Genomic DNA, 18,206 nt, shown 5'->3' with positions numbered 1-18,206 from the left:
TCTTCAAATTTTTGTTTATTTGCTCCATTTATCCACTTCAACAAAAGACTTCAGAAGGTATGACAAATCATGATTATACATCAGTTAAGTGCTTAAATTGCCTCTTTCCCCATGGTCTGAGCAGGACCATGGAAATCTCACCTTACTGAGATTTCACAAAAATCTTTGTTATTGAAAAATAAAATGCATTTTTTGGAGAACATGCAGAGGTTCCCATGAATCAGATAATTCTGCCTCTTGGCAACAGCAACTTTCAAAAGTCAACAAATATCAGGTAGGAAGGCAAAGAGTTATGAACTGGATGAGGGCAAGCCCTCCCAGGGAAAGAAGAGAAAAGCTTGAAGACACACGTACATGCCCTACAGGGAAGCTTTCAGATCAAGATCCTTTCTGACTCATTTCTGGTGTCAGCTCAGTGTAAGCTAATGATCACTTCGATTTTTCAGAAGAAGACAAAATTTCTGCCAACTGAGTAGTAAAGCTGCGCAGAGCATGTTAACCACATAGAGGCCTGATTCTGTCACTAGTAGCAACCAGCCTTGCTGCTCTACCTGCACCTCATTAAAGCCGGGGGGCTTCCTGCAAACTGAAAAATCTGCTGCAGAGACTGCATCTCACAGGACCTGCATGCCTCCAGTAGGATGCCCAGTCTCTCAGGGAGCCAAGTTCGGGTCATACCTTCCTACTGCTGCAAAACTGTGACCAACACTAGTCGTGCACCACAAAGTCAATGAAAAGCAAAATCTCAACTTTCAAAGTTATCCTTCACCTTCAAAAAGAATTCCCAGGAGAATTCTCTGACTGCTTTCAGCTGTAATTTCAACCATCAGCTTCCTTATGCTACCCAGCATGCCTGTCCTGTACTTCACTCAGCTGATGCAAAGCTTAGTGGCTGCTCATGAGGTCTTGCCTTCAATTTGTGCCAGCCCAGACAACTTATAACTAGTGAGGATAATATTGACACATATTCCTCTCCTCTGAAAAGAAATGCATGCACAAAGCCAATGCTCAGCCGGTATAACACCCTCAGGCCTAGACAGGGACCTTGAAGGAACCAAGAGGAGCCCCCACGGGAGAGAGCTCTTCTGCTGCATTCCCTGGCCATGTGGGACTGCAGCCTTGTGCCTATCAGCCTAGAAAGGCAAAGCCCAAGGGATGCTTCCTAATGAACCTTCTCAGAAATGTGATGGTATGGATCAGAAGCAAAAAGGAGTATCGGGTGACTCCTTGGCAGAAAGGCAACTGGTGGGATCTCTTTAGAAGTTCACTAGCCTTGCACAGTACATGGCTTGCCAAGGAGCAAGCTGCCTCCTGGAGCTCTCCAATGCCTCAAGACCTCTACATGCAACCAAGATTTTTCAAACCTCTCTTCCCCATCAAAACTTCTTGCTCCTTAACAGCCAAGCTCACCAGCACTTCATTGCACCTTCTCATTGAAGTTGCCTTCCATCCACAAAGATAAACATTAGTAAGTGGTCATATAGCTGCAATTCAAAAATAAAATACACCACCCCCAATAAACTAAGAGTGATGATGAAACAGGCATTTAGTTTAATTCAAAACCTGAGTTAACGTATCAAGCTCCTAATCAGAGAGCACAAGGTTGACCGAAGAGAAAATCCTGTTTAGTTTTCTCTCTGCATTTTCTCTAGCAGAAATTAGAACCAGTGAAACAAGTGTAATTTACTACAATTTAATTATTCAGGCAAGTGTCCTCTCTACTTTCCCTTGGTGTTACTCCAATAAAAGTTATTGAATTTTTAAAAAAAGGAAAATCAAGAACTTGTGAACTGACATGGTAAAAAAAAATACACCAGTATTTTAATAGACAAGGAAAAATTCTTTATTTTAACAAACATATTATAAAATTATGGTTATTTTTAGCCTACCATTCACCTTCCTTTTAAGAATGCATTTCTGGTGTTATGAAATATAAGGTTAAATTAACACAAATGGTGATTTATTATTTAAATTATACTTAACACTTGTGATATAGTTCACTCTCTTTTGGTTTTCTAATCAATTCTTAGAACTCCTTACATATACAACCAAAATTAATTTAATTGAAGCTCAGTTTAAGCACAAGTCTTTAGCAGATTTCTGCAAACTGTCCAAACATGTTTGCACTAGGAATGTATCCTCCTGCTGCCATACTAGAGATAAGAAGGGACTTTCTGACTCCCAAAAGAAGACCAAACATTCAACAGAATATCTCAGAACCCACTAGTTTTCCAACCATGCTTATAATTTACTAAAATGCCAGCATTTTTTTCACCATCATTTTCCATTTTTCTCCTGTTTTTCCATGAAGCGTGCTTTATGTATGAATGCCTATGGCCAAAAATTGTCACAAGCTTTTTGTGGTAATTCACTATTCAATTAACAAATTATGTCTTAAGCTTCAGCACACATAAAATCAAGTTATTTTAATTTTATAAGCGTATCTATAGAAATATTTTAGGACACTTTGAAATACATGTAGGTAGTACACTGTTACGGGAAATATCTCTGTGCTTTCCTTATTTTCATTTTCCTGGAAGAATATAAAATTGCAGTTGTGTAGTTCATACCTAACAGCAATTTATATGAGATAAAGAACAGTTTAAGTTCCTTTCAACTGCACAATATAGAATTAACCACCTTGTGGGGCCATGCTTCATTATTTTCTCATCTTCAAGGCTGACGACATTAAATCTCCCTTGTAATTTTTAAGCTCTTTGACAGATGCAGTGCAGGATACAAAACCTTAAATTACACAACCTTGAGAACAAATAATAATGTAGCTATTACATGTATTAGACTGTTAGTTCATGTATTATGTAGTACATGAAGTAAACAATTAGTTGAAAACAAATAACTTTTCAGTTTTCCATTAATTTGTATACACTTTACTTCAGCATTATCTGTTACAAATGATACACTATCATGATGATTTATTATCAAAGTTCAAAGCTGGAGTATATCTCTTAGATCTGGAGACAGTAGTAATGAGGTATTACTAATGTCTTGAAAATAATCATTCATATGGTGGACAATTCTGCTTTAAACTGTGTAGTTAAAAGCAATTACAGAGAACGTTTTAATATTTCCATTATTGAGTCCAAAATAAAAAACGTACACATTTCAAAAGTTTTCATTTTCTCAGTTGAAAAAAAGATCTGATATATTGTTAATCTATGGAGTATTTGCTGCACTGGGATCTATCCTTCTAGCAAAGAAAATCTTAGAAAACTACACTACTTTGTCATCATCATCACACAAGCTTTGTAGGTGACTATAAGTACTATCATGCATTTTTTGTTGACTCTTAAGCATTTTCATTTTTATTGCCCTTAAGAAAAAGTTCAGTGTGTTTTATTTGAAGTCATGCTCAAACTTTTAAGACCTGCTTTTGCCTTGTATCTGGCAACCCACTATGATTAACTGCGAAATTTCTGCATAAGCTACAGCAAAGCTGAAGTGACACATTCCTCCATTGTCTTCACTGAACCAAGCAGCTCATTTCTCCTTTCCACCTAGAAAGCATTAAGGGCTGAGTATTCTGTACCACAAAGAGAAGGTGAGGTACACCTGACATGTCCAGGTGTTCCCTAGCTGGCAGCTGTGCAGCCAGAATGACAAACCCTATGGGAAGAGCATGACCTTGAGATGGCCAGGCCCAGCCAAAACAACCTTTGGCACTACATTTCCAAGCCTTGTGGTAAGAACTGGTTGAACCTCTGCAGCGAATGTCTCTACTCACAAAGCCATTAGTATACCTTTCTAGAGGTATTTTTCTTGAGTGACAGCATCCAGTCAAAGTTTAAAAAAGCAGAGAGAACAGGGTTAATGCAATCTTTTAAAGGGCAAAAGTGAACAACCATTTATCTTCTTTTGTGTGGACTTTATTGCAACCTTAGCTAGAGACACAAGGAGAACCTTTTTTAAAATTATGTTTAGGGTATGACATTTTCCTCTTAGCTTTCAGTTTAGTTTTTATCAAAAGATTTAGTTTCTTTGGGCTGCCTTGATCACTGAAAACAAGGTTTAAGCAACAGTTCCACTAAGCACAGCTTAGTGCTGCTTTTCAAAGTTTGTTTGGCTGAGTCAGCTTTTACCTTACTCATATAACAAATCAGAGACTGTTAGAGTGAGGAAGTTGTAGAAAAAGACAGTGTAGTATGAATTCTTCATCCAAAATCCTTGTCTCTAGGAGAATTTGAAATGAAAACTTGCAGACTATTTTTTTAAAAAAAAGTTATTTGCAATGTAATTAAGAAAAAAATCTCTATTTTTAATTAGTTTCTGCTCAAGTTGGAAGGTTTTTTTCTTTATACATATATGTGTGTGTGTGAATGAAACTCCACCATGTACACATGAATAGTTTATACACTATAAACTGGGATGAGTTTATCGCAGTTCGTGTTACAGTACAGCAAGACTGCCTCCACATGTGCTCTGAGTGAGATATTGGATGGATTTTTTAGGAAATTCAAAGCATCAACAAAGGCTAATTTCACTTACTTCACTCCCGTCAATCTCAGGCGGTTCTGGTTTTTTTACTGGCTTGTAAAGATGGCCAGTTTTATTAAAGTAGAAGGACTGACTTCCTGCTTGTTTTCAATTTTGTGCAATAAACTAGGAACAGATCATAACCATTTCTCTGTAGGAAATTGAAGCTATCTCCTGTCCAAAGAAAGAAGCCTGTTGCAAAGACCTCCAGGTGAGCTGCCCTGTGCACTGCTGTGCAGAGACACCACCTCACATCCATCAGCCACCGCAGCCAGCACAGAGCTCGCCTGGATGGCTCTCAGAGCCAGCGCTGTCCTCTGCACCCTTGCTGCTCCTCCAGCTCCAAAGGCAGCACACAGCACAGCTGTCTCTTGTGCCCACAGAATACTTACGCCCTGATACAAGGTAAGCTATATACTAGGAAGGTATTGACAGCTCTAAATTAAGTCTCAAACTTTCCTTGGTTATTCCCAATTGCTTTGGGTTTGAGCTTGTGCCTGTCAAGCTGGCTTACTTGTCTTTTTCTGTATCAAAATAAAAGCATGGCTAGTTTAAAAGGGCTGACAATAAAATCCTGTAAACTAAATGAAAGAAAACAAAACAAAAACCCCACCTCAGCATAATCGTCTCTCTACAGCATGAGAAAGAAAAAAGTGACAGCAATGCCCAGATTTTTAAATTATCTTTATTGATTCATTCTGATGTCATTGCTGAAATGTGAATAAAAGACTGAGTTGTTTACTGAGATCCAGTCAAAACTTTACTGATAGCTTAAACAATAATAACTTCATTAAAAATTCAGCTGGGTGGAGGCAGATATCCTAAAAGGTATCTTTTCAAAAAGGGAAGAGTTTGCAGAGCTGCCACAAGGCAGTATATTCACCCTTGAATACACCATACGCATTTCTGCATGGAGGTTGAAGAGTCCAGCACGAGCACTGACTCTGCTGGTTCTGCCCTGCTGAAGAAAAGGCAGATAGAAAAATTTATGGTTGTTACTAGTCAGTTATGATTTGACTAGCACAAGGAACTTATTTTTTGAATTATCTTAAAATCATCACATTTCAAAGTAGAACCACACTTTAAATATAGGAAATGTTATTTGCTATGTATGTATTATGTTATTAAGCATAATTAAAGTTGAAAGCCACAGAACCACATTCAAAGCTACTGCAAGACTATAGAACATTTCTGTGGCCAACACAATAAAGTACCATATGCTGGAGAAGTCTGCAGCCAAGAAGTAATACACTCAGTAGCCTAAACTACAGTATGCTGTGGGACAGTATCTGTGCTAATCTCTCAGAAAAAAATGAGTAATGAAGAATTATTCCAAGAAACAACTATGTCACTGCAAACATCATCATTTCTAGACTGCTAAAAACTGAATCTAAAGCTTGGAGAACAAACCTTCTCTTTTTATGGGTGCAAAATTCTACAGTGTCTTGTTTGAGGCATCTCAAAGATATCATATCTAGCTAAAGTATTTCACCTCTTGACTCTTCTAGAAGCCTTGCTGTGATTTTTTCAGGCACTAAGTCACACAGAATATTCTATGTTTCCTTTGTACTCCTCAGAAGTAGACAACAAAAGGTTTTTTTCCCTTTACATTATGTTTTATTCATAACTGTTGAAAAGAAAAATTGAAACTCTGGTGTGAGTCACTCTTTAGACTTTTCTATTAAAAAAATGAATCAGAACTGTAAATGGTTTCAGAAACAGATACCCAGCACCAGCACTGAAAACAGAGTGAAAACTAATGTCAACCTGGAAAAGGCAGTTCCAGTACAATTTTTTAAAATGCAACTGAAATGACATCTGATTTGCCACTAGAATTGTTCACTGGTGAAAGAAGTAAGGGCTCTCTGAGACAAAGAAAATAGTTGCAGACCTCATCAGACTCCAGAAGAGACATGGTTCACAGCATCCTCCTCCCAGCAATTCTGGACTCTGAGCACCTTCAAAGGAACAAACTCCCCCAGGAGAGGTCACCACTGGCAAGGGTGCTGCAAACATGATCCACAGTGGCTTTACCTCAACCAGAGGCATCCTATCTGTCCCACAGCCCAGAGGCTCTGGGATGTTTCTCATCTAAAGGAGAGGTTTTCAGTCTGTATTGGAACAATCCCATTTCTTGACCTGCACAGCATTGAAATTATGACAACAGGAGCTTGCCTCTGTTACACTGCTATTTCTGATACTCTGATACTTGGTAAAAATGCCCTCTAGGCCAAAGGATATATGTACTGAATGTACAGAATGTACTGAACTGTGGCTGTTTTCATTCTACATTCATAGGTAATCATGAGGAATAAATCATACCTTTGAGAAGCTCTATAATTTCATCAGCTTGTATCTGCAGCCAGATTGTTCTCTAGATATGTGGAACACAAAACTTAAGCTCTTCCAAAGTAAAGGGCCAAAGAGTCAAAACACACTCTCTGAAGAAGTTGCTATCTGAGCAGTTCCCTTTCCTCTAGCTCTGCATGAATTCAACTAATAAAATTTTGAAAATAGATGTGTATTTTTTTCTGGGAAAAAAAAAAAAGGAAGAGGAAGGGATCATAGAGGCTACAAAGTTAGAACAGCTTCTATAGAGATAGATCACCGACCAAGAAAAATAGAATAGTAATGAGATGTTTGGGTAATTTATCATCATTTAGATTACACTACTGGTATAAGCTTACATGTGAATATACCAGGGCTATGATAAAGACAATAGAAAAACCCACATGTAAATAAAAGTTAGCTACATTTAAAATAAAAATTACTTACAGTCTTTCTTTCTTTTGGTTGCACCTGTGAATTTATCACTAGGGGTTATTTCCAAAAGAAGAGGCACCCCCCACTATTCTCTACGAAGTGTGGACAGAGAAAAAGAAACATCCACATTCCTTTAAACACCACAAAACAAAACAGATAAGAAACCCCAATAAGCTCATATTTAGATAAATAATATTACATTTCTGTCATGTACATTTTATATCCACTGAATTTTAGCCTTAGAGTGTTAATAAAAACCATCCATAGTTCACCCTGCTTTAAAAAGTGACAACTGATAACAGGAGTATAGTGCATTTTATGCACATTATTTATCCACTTAAAAAGTGGAGGAGGGAAGAAAGTAAGGAAAGCAATAGGGGCCTGATCCTGTTCCCATGAAAGAAAATGGGAAGCTTGCCATTAAATACAAGATGCTGGATTGTGCCTTTGGTTTGCTGGCAGAACTGTATGGTAATTTTGTCGTTTCTCTTGTGATGAAAACACAGTCATTTGCTGCCCTCTAGAAGTAGACTAATGCATATACTTTACAGAATCACAGAATCACAAAGAATTACAGAATATGCCGAGTTGGAAGAGACTCACAAGGATCATCGAGTCCAACCCCATAACTGACCACCCCCAAGAGTCACACCATGTGCCTGGGAGTATTGTCCAAAAGCTTCTTGTACTCTGTCAGGCTTGGTGCTGTGACCACTTCCCTAGGCAGCCTGTTCCAGCACCCAAACACCCCCTGGGTGAAGAACCTTTAATATCCAATCTAAACCTCCCCTGACACAACTTCAGGCCATTCCCTTGGGTCCTGTCACTGGTCACCACAGAGAAGAGATCAGTGCCTGCTCCTCCTCTTCCCCTCCCAAGGAAGTTGTAACTGCAATGAGGTGTCCCCTCAGTCTCCTCTTCTCCAGGCTGAACAGACCAAGTGACCTCAGCCACTCCTCATACGGCTTCCCCTCAAGGCCCTTCACCACCTTCATTGCCCTCCTTTGGAGGTTCTCTAATAGCTTAATATCTCTCTTATATTGTAGTGTCCAAAGCCACACACAGTATCCAAGGTTAGGCCACCCCACTGCAGAGCAGAGCGGGACAATCCCCTCCCTTGACCGGCTGGGGATGCTTTGCCTGATGCCCCCAGGACACAGCTGGCCCTCCTGGCTGCCAGGGCACTGCTGACTCATATTCAGTTTTCTTCAGTACAGGCCTTTTTGCTGTAATTTTAAATATGTACATAACAAAAATGCCTAGCAATGTTGAAGGACTAGAGAGATGTGAAGAACTATGATGTACTGAGAATTCTGGTGTTCCCCAATTTCACAGTCATTTGCTAACATGATTGTTCTGTTTGAAACATGGAATAGTGTTATTTATTTCTCTTGGGATTATCAAACAGTTAGCTTTCAAGAAGAAATTAACTCAGATTATTGCTTTATCCTGCTTAATAAAACTGAAAATTAGCAGAACAGAATCATGGTTTTTTTTAAAGCCCATCTCTCACCACACTGATGCAGGCCACAGAGAGGAATGGGAGATTCACCAGGTCAAAATAAGTCATCAAGTTTCAATTACGTGTAATGTTTTGATAGTTAATCTTTTATTGCCTCCAAAACTAGTAGCAATCTCATTCATTAATAATGATTATTTGCTTGTCAAATGTTTAGAAATTTTTGTTCCATTTTATTTTGATTTTACTAGTAGGAAAAAAAAGTCTCAAAAGTGCTGGGAAGTATCTGTTTTCCACCAACTCTCCAATGACCTAGGAGTGATATTTGTTTAAAATTTAAGTAAAAAATAAATAAGACAACCCACAAACCTTCTAACCTCTACTCCAAAAAGTTAAAGAATCTAACAAAGCAATGAATAACACTCAAATGTCAGCTACTATTCAATCATCACTGTATAATGCAATTAGATTACAAGTATACAGCGTTTGTAAGAGGTTGTTTTTTTATTTCATTACCATCACAAGTGGATTTTATGGGTCAAATATTCAAAAGTAGAAATATTGTTCTAGTACCAGTCCACAAACAGCCAAGTGCCATTTATTTAGATTTCATCCATACTTATGTCATGCTCATTGCTATATTATGTCCCCTGAAGTGACGAAGGACTTGCAGACCAAGTCTTAAAGAGTTCTTGGTTTCCCTTACATCAGATTAATTATATCAAAAAAATGCCCACTATCCTATATATGCATTAAGCTACTAAAAACCTGATGTATTCATATTTACCAGCCATTTTAAAAAATTTTGTCTTAGAATCATAGAATTGTTTAGTTTGGAAAAGATCATTGACCACAACCATTAATTGACAACCACTGAGCACAACACTTCTTTTCTCAGTACTTTGATAATAAATACAAGAAGGACAGGTTTACAGCTTTAAATCCAAAGTTAGATACTCATAAGAATCAAACTGAATTGTGCTAGATATCACTTCAGAGACAGATAGAAACCTCCAAATTAAGAATTTGATTGGTGAAATATATTTCTGACATCTCATTTAAATGTCAGAACTTAGGTAAAGTGAATCTGTAGCTGTTTCCACCTCCTAATAAACCTTAGTAATGCCAATGTTTCACACTTTCCAGAATGAGTCTTTGAAAAGTGCAAATCAAAGATTCAAGAACTCCTTTCAAATACACTCTCCCCCTAACCAGATCTGTGCTATTTTTATTTCTAATTGACTTACCTAAAATCAAACCTTGTTTTAAACTCAGGTAAGTGGCAAGGTCAAGACCAAGGATCGAAGAGCTTAAACAGATTTTCTGTGAATAAAAATTAGTTGAACAGTCTTCCAAAGAAAGCAGCAAGATAGAGTTTAATCACTTTACTTTGATTAGTTGAGCCAACTGCAAGGCCAGTAAATATATATACTCCTACACTAAACTACAAGCATAAGGTGAGTCATGTATATGTTGAGCACTTCACACACCAACCCAGATTAACTATTTTAAATACCCTTAAAGAATGAATGTCAAGACAGATACTCCCAAAGTTTTCCCAGCTTGCTGGCTATGGAGTTTTCAGCTAAATAAAGCATGGCATGGATGCCACCAAGTGGTAGCTATTATCACATACCAGTATCTTCAGCATGACCTCACTCCAGGCTGCCACTTCAGCTGCAGAAAATAATCCTGGTACAGCCATTTGTTGGGAATGGAATATTACTACTGTAAAAAGAAGAAAAGAATTCACTAAGGATAAAATTTGATTCCTACTGCTAATGACAGAAATTGTCACAGACTTCAATGAAACCAATATCAACTTCCCTTCAAAGCCTCATAAAACACCACTAATCTTCTGAGAGTAAATCTGAGGTTGCTCAAAAGACCAGATCTGCATTTTAGGTTTATAGCAAACCTGCAAGAGAGCTCCCAGGTGCACGTGGAAGAGACCCTCTGGGTATATCTGCTTCTTTGGGTATATCTACACTGCTAAATGTTATAGGGCCATGAGACAAACCCAAGTATTGCTAAATTCGTTTATCACCACCCTACCGTTGCCAGTTCCAAATTGTTCTCTCTCAGACAAAGTACAGCCACAGTGCTGGGAACACTTCACTCCAGGGAATGATCACAAAAGTCGGTTGGCTACAACTGCACCAGGTTTGCTGTGCCCATTCACTCTGCGATTGACTCCCTCCATTCACTACCATCCTTCAACATTATTGCAGCAAGTTTTGCCTCTCAAATATCTCATAAACCATATCCCAGGATATATATAGCCTCAGTTCCATGCTATAAGAGCACTCATGAGGGCTATTTCATGGTTTTGCATTATTTCAGTCACAGTGGTGCCTCAAGAGACCCACAGGAGACATCCAGGCCCACAGTACAGAGGCAGGTAGCCTGGTCTACTACCAATAATGAGGTAGCAATTACAGTAAGGGCATAAGACAACTCCTGCCACTTTTTGTTGGGATCTCTGGGAAGCACTTGTTTCTGTGAGAAGCAATTTAGGAACATACCCTGTGTACAATCTCATTCTTAGAGAGCAGTATAGACATCTTTCAGGAATTCTGTCATGACTACCAGTATAAATCTGTCATAGAAGACATGAAGAAACTTCCATCAAAGGTACTGCACCTGGTACGTGTTGCAGATACCTGCAGATACATGAGCTCCATCCATCGTATCAGTCTTCCAGCCCAACCCACTTCAGCTGTGAAGGATCTAGGAGAAACTCCCTACCTGCTGAATGGGGCAAACAAAGAACTCTATATTCTCTGCTCTACTTCTCAGGCAGCAAAGTGACTTGCCACCAGTTTTGTATTTTAACACATATGAATTTGAAAAATAATAATTCTGACCTGCTAATTCTTACTGACTCACACTTGTTTCAATAATAAAGTATGTCTGGAAAGTAACTATTAACTAATTAAAATTATGTACTATGTTAATAATACAAGTGTCTATTTAATTAATGTGTTTATTATCACAGTTATCTGAAAACAAAAGGCAGATTAGATTGCTTCTGGCACTAGCCTGAGGGGAATGGCAAAACAACCTGGCTCCACTGCCTACCTTCATCAATCAGAGCCCTGGAAAGCTGAGCAGGCTGTGACAGTGCTGTCACTGAAGGAACAAGGGACAATGCTGCAGAAAGAGTAGCAGACCTGCTCTCCAAAACTGATTTTCCTCACCATCTATACATTTAGTTCAAATAAATCCTTTGTTTTTTACTAAAGATTTCCATGGAGACATGTAGTAATAGTCTCCTTCCAAGAGTCCCCTCTGCCCTGTCTTTCCAGCAGCACAAGCAGATTGGCACAGGCCAATTTGTCTTCAGCAATGTTCACAATGTGCCTACACGGCTCAGGAACCTTGAGCAGGCTTCAGTAAAGCACTCTGACAGCCTAATCTAGGATTTCTACGTTGCTACCAACAAAAACTGGAGCACCATTTGTTGTCACTAATGAATCAGAACATTCAGAATCATCTAGACTGCAGATCCAAGAAACAGATGTTTTCCAACACCTTCCCTGGCATATGAATCAGTACTCACTACACATGACCGAGATCATGGTCTGCATCACAACAAATATGAATACCTTAAATAGAGTATCAGGCATTATAAAACAGTGTCAACACAGAACATCTTCATCTGTCCGTATTCAAGCAGTAAATCTCAATGATAAACTCGATACAATGCAGATTAGTAAGGCTGGGGAAACAAGACAAGAATACAGGGTTCTTCTACGTAAGTGAGAATCTGGGAGGAACAAGTCAAAGTTTACATGGTAGAAAAAAGTGAGAGTAAGACTGAACTTGTATAGCAGCATATTCCAGACATATTTTGCATTTTCCCTTTAAACTCAGCTTGCATAAAGAGAAGTACAGGAGCAGACATACAGAGGTAAGCAAGGAACCAAACAAAAGAACTTCTCTTAGTTTATAAAAAATATAACACCATAAAAGCATGAGTGCATGTACTGAACAAGATCAAAGACCCTGCTAGCCCAGCATCCTGCCTCTGACAGAGGCTAAAGCTCTTTTACAGAACTAAGAACACAACAGGCAAATGCATAAATCATTGAGAGGTTTCTATGCTCTCACCAATACTGACAAAATGGATGACAGAAGGTTACACCAGCCCGTGGGTATTAGCCTGAGGAAACAGTGTTTTACGGTTTTTCTAATTATGTTGTCTTTTTCTCCTCTAACAAACTAACTGATTTTTAATTAAGGTATCTGAAACTTGTTGAAGACTTGTGCATCAGGGAAGGATGGCTCCCATAAGCTGCCTCTTGTTCTTGAGAAAACACAAAGCTAGGAATAAGAGGTGGTCTAGTCCCTGCATTAAGGGAACTGCAGACGCAAAGTGAAATAGCAGGAAGAGGGAAACTATTTGAAATTATTAAATCTCAAAGAACAATCCCTTGTATGCTAAAATTAATGGGGTTTGACATTCAAAGTCTACAGTGATTGCCTTTTGATACATAGAATAAGATTTGATAGCATAGGTGGACACGAAAATGGAAAGTTATAAAAAAAGTTTAAAGATTGCAAAAAATATTCTAAAGTCACAAAACACACTATGAGAAGAGAAGTAGTCACATGAATATATAGGCAGCTCATCAACTACATACAGAAACTTAATCACGTAAACTGCAGTGCACAGATGAATCTCTGGACCTGTATGGATCATTTTGTAACTACTATACCATATAAATTAACATCAGTTAACTTAAATAAAGTTGACTGAATATTCTGTTGATATTTTACATATATCTAGGACACACTCATTGATGAAATGTGAAATTCCAACCCAGAAAAATGGCTTTACCTTACCAATGGCTAAAGCATTCCCTAAATATTACAGAAGAAATTCTATTCCAACTAGTGTTCTTGAATTTCCACAGACTCATGCATACTGTGTTTTTTCTATTTAGCATTGACAGGCAATTCTTCAACACTGTTGAAAACTGCTGGAGTTACATACTGTTGTTCAATATACCAGTACAGAGAATTTCCATGTGTTCATTTAAATCAGCAGGACTCTGTTGCTTATCCTCTGGATGAATATTGGAAAACACTGTCAATTGGATATTTCAGAGCTTTCTTATTTTCAGAATTTGTTATAAGATGTCATCATCTTTAGTATGTTATTCTGGAAACTTACTTAGAGGTAATGAGCAGGAAATTTGGCATTACTTTCAACAAAATTCTCCATAATTATTTCTAAACCACAGTACAAAAATATTTTTCCACTCCATGATTTATGCAGCTTGTGCTCTTGTACACTTTCTGATGACTCAATATTTCAACAGGACCTCATGACATTATTTTCAACTTTCTGTGTGCAGCTGGAGCTGGTGGGCCACATATTCTAGGACTATCTATAGCATCATATGAAGAATTATTAAGTCAAATCCTGTGTGATATCAGCATATACAAAATAAGATTTTTAATGTCTATGCCATGTACTATACTTCAGGACTGAAGCAGAATTAGTTTTCAGTAACTGAATATGAGCTGTGATTCCTCTTTTGTGTCTTGTACCAATAACAATTACTTATTTGATTTTAATCACAAGTAACTTTTCCTTATTTTCAGTCTTTCAGCTTCTCATTAAGTGTCAGTCTGTTTCTCATTGGCCCATAATTTGAAGCCAATAACCCTGTGCTTCTTACAAGTTTGTATAGCACCTCATACAACACCATTCTACTGTTTATTAAGAATTTCTAGCTATTCTGGAACTTGCTTTGCTGGGTGACCAAGTCTAAACATGCTCTAAGTAGCAGAATAGATATTTTCAACTTTCAGAGCTCTTAAAACTTGTGAGTGAGAGGTCCTGCTGGAGTACAGGTCCCTGTGAAGAGACAAGACCACCTCAGGAGACCAAGAGATTGTCCAAAGAACATGTCAAGGGCAATGATTTGTAATTAAACACTTAAGAGCAGGATGCTATGTGAGTACAAAAACAGTGGGGGAAAAAAAACCCAACAACTATATTTAACAGGATAAGCCTAGCTCTGGTATGTCAACTGTTTGCATATAGGATAAAGTGCTTAGACTTAATTGGAACAAAGTAAAGAAAAGACTAAAATTGAATGGTATGTCTCAAAGTGTGAAGGGTAAACAATGTGCAGATAGTAGGAACTACATAACTGAAGGGGAATTTGGGAGATATTTCTGAAGTGAAAAAAATCTCACCTCAGTACAAACTTATCTCAATACAAACTGCACCCTGATAACAAGCAGTGAGATGTGGTAGAGAGATGAGTGATAGAGTTGTAATTCAGTGGTAGTTGTGTGTAATGAGTAAGACCTAAGAGTAATAAACTCAGATCTTGCTACAGTGTGGGGAATTACAGGATTGCACATTAATAATAGTGACATCATTATTTGCTATGTCATTTAACTGATTTATTAAATTATTAAAAAATGGTTAACAATAAACATTTTAGCCTCTCATTTCAAGCCTGCAATTGAGAGAAATTAAGACCTTCAGTTAGCTTGATGTCTCACCCTTGCATCCTCTGTAAGACATTTTGGAGTTAGATGTATTAGTCTGCCAAGTCCATAAGGGCTGGGGTGAGTTTTACCATTGATTTCACAAACTTGCCTAAGGTAAAATGGCAACATTTTGTTTTAGCTTAAGTTGGTGCAAACCATTAAATAGGTCATTATTATTTGAAGAGTATTTTGCTTTATGTGAGTTAAAGCTTTGGTTTAAGTGATCTAAATAATCTAATTTCAGTAGAAAAATATGATAAAAAGTTTAAAACCAAATCTTAACTGAATCAGTTTCTATTCATATGCTCAGGCAAGCCTATCAGATTTTCTCATGCATGTGTGGTAGTAGCATCCACCTTCCCCCCCAGCTGACACGTGGAGATGACCAACCTTTTGTGCCCTTATTTCCACAGACTCCTCCATGGTGGGAATGAGAACAGAATGTCTTGGTCAACAGGGTCCTCAGCCAGTGGGGGCCTTGGCCCAGAAATATTTCTGGCCCATGACCAGGTATGACTAGGGGCTCTGACCTGACCAGGTTATCCATGGAGGCCCTGCCAGACACCACCTGGGTGTGATTTTCCTTGGAACAGTGGGTCTGTGAGGAGAAGCCCTCCTCTAAGGGCTGGGAAGCCAGCCCAAAAAGACTTAAAAGGGCTGACTGCTTTACCTCTCTCTTCTTGGTAATTATTTTCCCACTAGATATACCTGAGTGATCCTTCAATCCTTGGATCTTTTGGGTACCATTTGAGTGAGAAGCTTCATGTGCACTGTGTGTGTGTGTGTGCACACTTTGTGTAGTAAAATAATCCTGACAGGTACACCAAACCTGTAACCTGACAGATGCCATTGGAGTACCATCATTACCCACCTTGTTCACTAGTTTTGGCCATTGTACTTAGTTGCAAATTAAAGTTTGACTTTGTTACCTGAGTGAAGTTGTCTTGTACCCCCGTGACAGCATGCTAACAGTTGTCCAAGTCCTTAGCTCTCGTGGACTGCTGTAATTTCGGGTGGGTTTGTGTTGAACACAGTACAATTCCCTCCTTCTCCCTTTAAAAGCCTTTTCTGCGTTAGGCTCACACAGCACCTGCAGGGACTCTGACACAGGCTCATGCCCACACAGTCACAAAGTCACATTCCCAATACATTACCTCTACAGAGAGGGGGGTTGGGGTTTTTTTTTAAGGTTTTGAATTTTGTTTTTTCTTTTCTTTTTTTTTTTTTTTTTAAAGACCTTTCCCATGGCTGCCCAACCTCAGTGGATCTTCCTCAGGTGGAAGACCTGTGGGCCACATCCCCTGGTACTGCTTGTCACTTGCCAAGGCTAGACTTCTTTTTTTTTTTTTTTTTTTTTGTGAGACAGGCTTGAGCCTTCTGGCTTTCTGCTCCTGCACCAGTCCAGGCCTTGGTACTGCACTTGTCCTGGCACAGACTCAGTCCTGCCCTTGGGCCAGGCTCAGGTGTGGGGCTCTGCACACCCCGAGGGTCACCTGGAGCACCTGGACAACTCCGGTCACTGGTTGTTTCCCCCAGGGATCACAGAATCACAGAACATCCTCAGCTGGGACCCACATGGATTATCGAGTCCAAACCTTAGCTCTGCACAGGATCATTCCCAAGAGTCACACCATGTGCCTGAGAGTATCATCCAAAAGCTTCTTGAACTCTGTCAGCCTTGGTGCTCTGTACAGTTACCTGAAGGGAGGGTGTAGCGGGGTGGAGGTCGGTCTCTTCTCCCAGGCAACGAGTGACAGGACGAGAGGAAACGGTCTTAAGCTGTGCCAGAGGATGTTTAGGTTGGACATTAGGACGAACTTCTTACAGAAAAGGTGATTAGGCATTGGAATGGGCTGCCCAGGGAAGTGGTGGAGTCGCCGTCTCTGGGGGTGTTTAAGGAAAGATGGACGTGGCACTTAGGGCCATGGTCTAGCTGACATGGTAGCGCTCGGCCACAGGCTGGACTCCACGATCTCAGACGACCCTTCCAACCTAACGGATTCTCCGATCCCGTGACTTCCCTCACGGCACCTCCCGGGGGCGGAGCTGCCGCAGCCCGTCCGCAGGCGGCGGGCGGTGTCCATGGAAACAGAGCGCACGCCGAGCGCCGCCTCCTTCCTCCTTCCCTGCTTCCCCCGGCCCGCCGCCGCTTCCACCGCCACCGCCCTTATGATGCTGCTGGGGCCGCGGGCTGGACGCATTACGGGCGGGAGCCCGAGGGAGGGTGTTGCGGGGGACGGAGGCCTGCCGCGGGCAGGGCAGCGGGGGATGCGCGGCGTCGGAGGCCGATGCGGGCCCAGTCCCCCTCAGCGCATCTGCCCACCCCGTGCGGTGGGGCCGCCTCTGCCTTTCTCCGGGAAAGGCCGCAAAACTTTTCTAGGCTTAATGTGCTTTGCAGAGATGAAGTAAAGATGTGCCGATATTTATTTGGGCCTCTCGCAGATAATTTTGTGGCCAGCTCTAAGCGATCATGAATAATGACGGGGGAATAAAAATTTTTACACCCCCATATAAATAAATGCAGTGTTTCATGTCTCCAAATTAAATACTAGTTGCACGGGAGTCTTGTGAGATCTGAATTGTAAAGAGGGTGAGGAAACGTGCTTAAGGCTTCCCCTTGGGAGGGGAACTTTCTGACATGAAGACCTTCCAAGGAAATAGAATGTACCTTTAACTGAAGATCTTATCACGTAGTATTAATTTTGAAAACCAACTTCGTTTGTACTTCATGAAATTCTTACTTTCCCACTCACTGGGTGAAACCTTCACTATTCAAATGGTTCTGTGCTCCAGCATGTTCTGGAGGACTGAATAACTTACTAGGATTTTTTTTTTTCCTTTAATGAAATCTCTTTTTAACAGTCCTCTAGACTGCTTGCCATGAAGCAATGCAACTGGGATTTTGCCCATAGTGTAACTTTGGCCTGAAATACTTTTCCTGAAGTAAAAGTGTTCCTTGCTTGAATTGACTGTATTA

Source organism: Manacus vitellinus, unplaced genomic scaffold (assembly GCF_001715985.3).
Source record: "Manacus vitellinus isolate BGI_N305 unplaced genomic scaffold, ASM171598v3 scaffold_1_pilon, whole genome shotgun sequence".
NCBI lineage: Eukaryota > Metazoa > Chordata > Aves > Passeriformes > Pipridae > Manacus > Manacus vitellinus.
Note: the sequence above shows the minus strand (reverse complement) of the source record.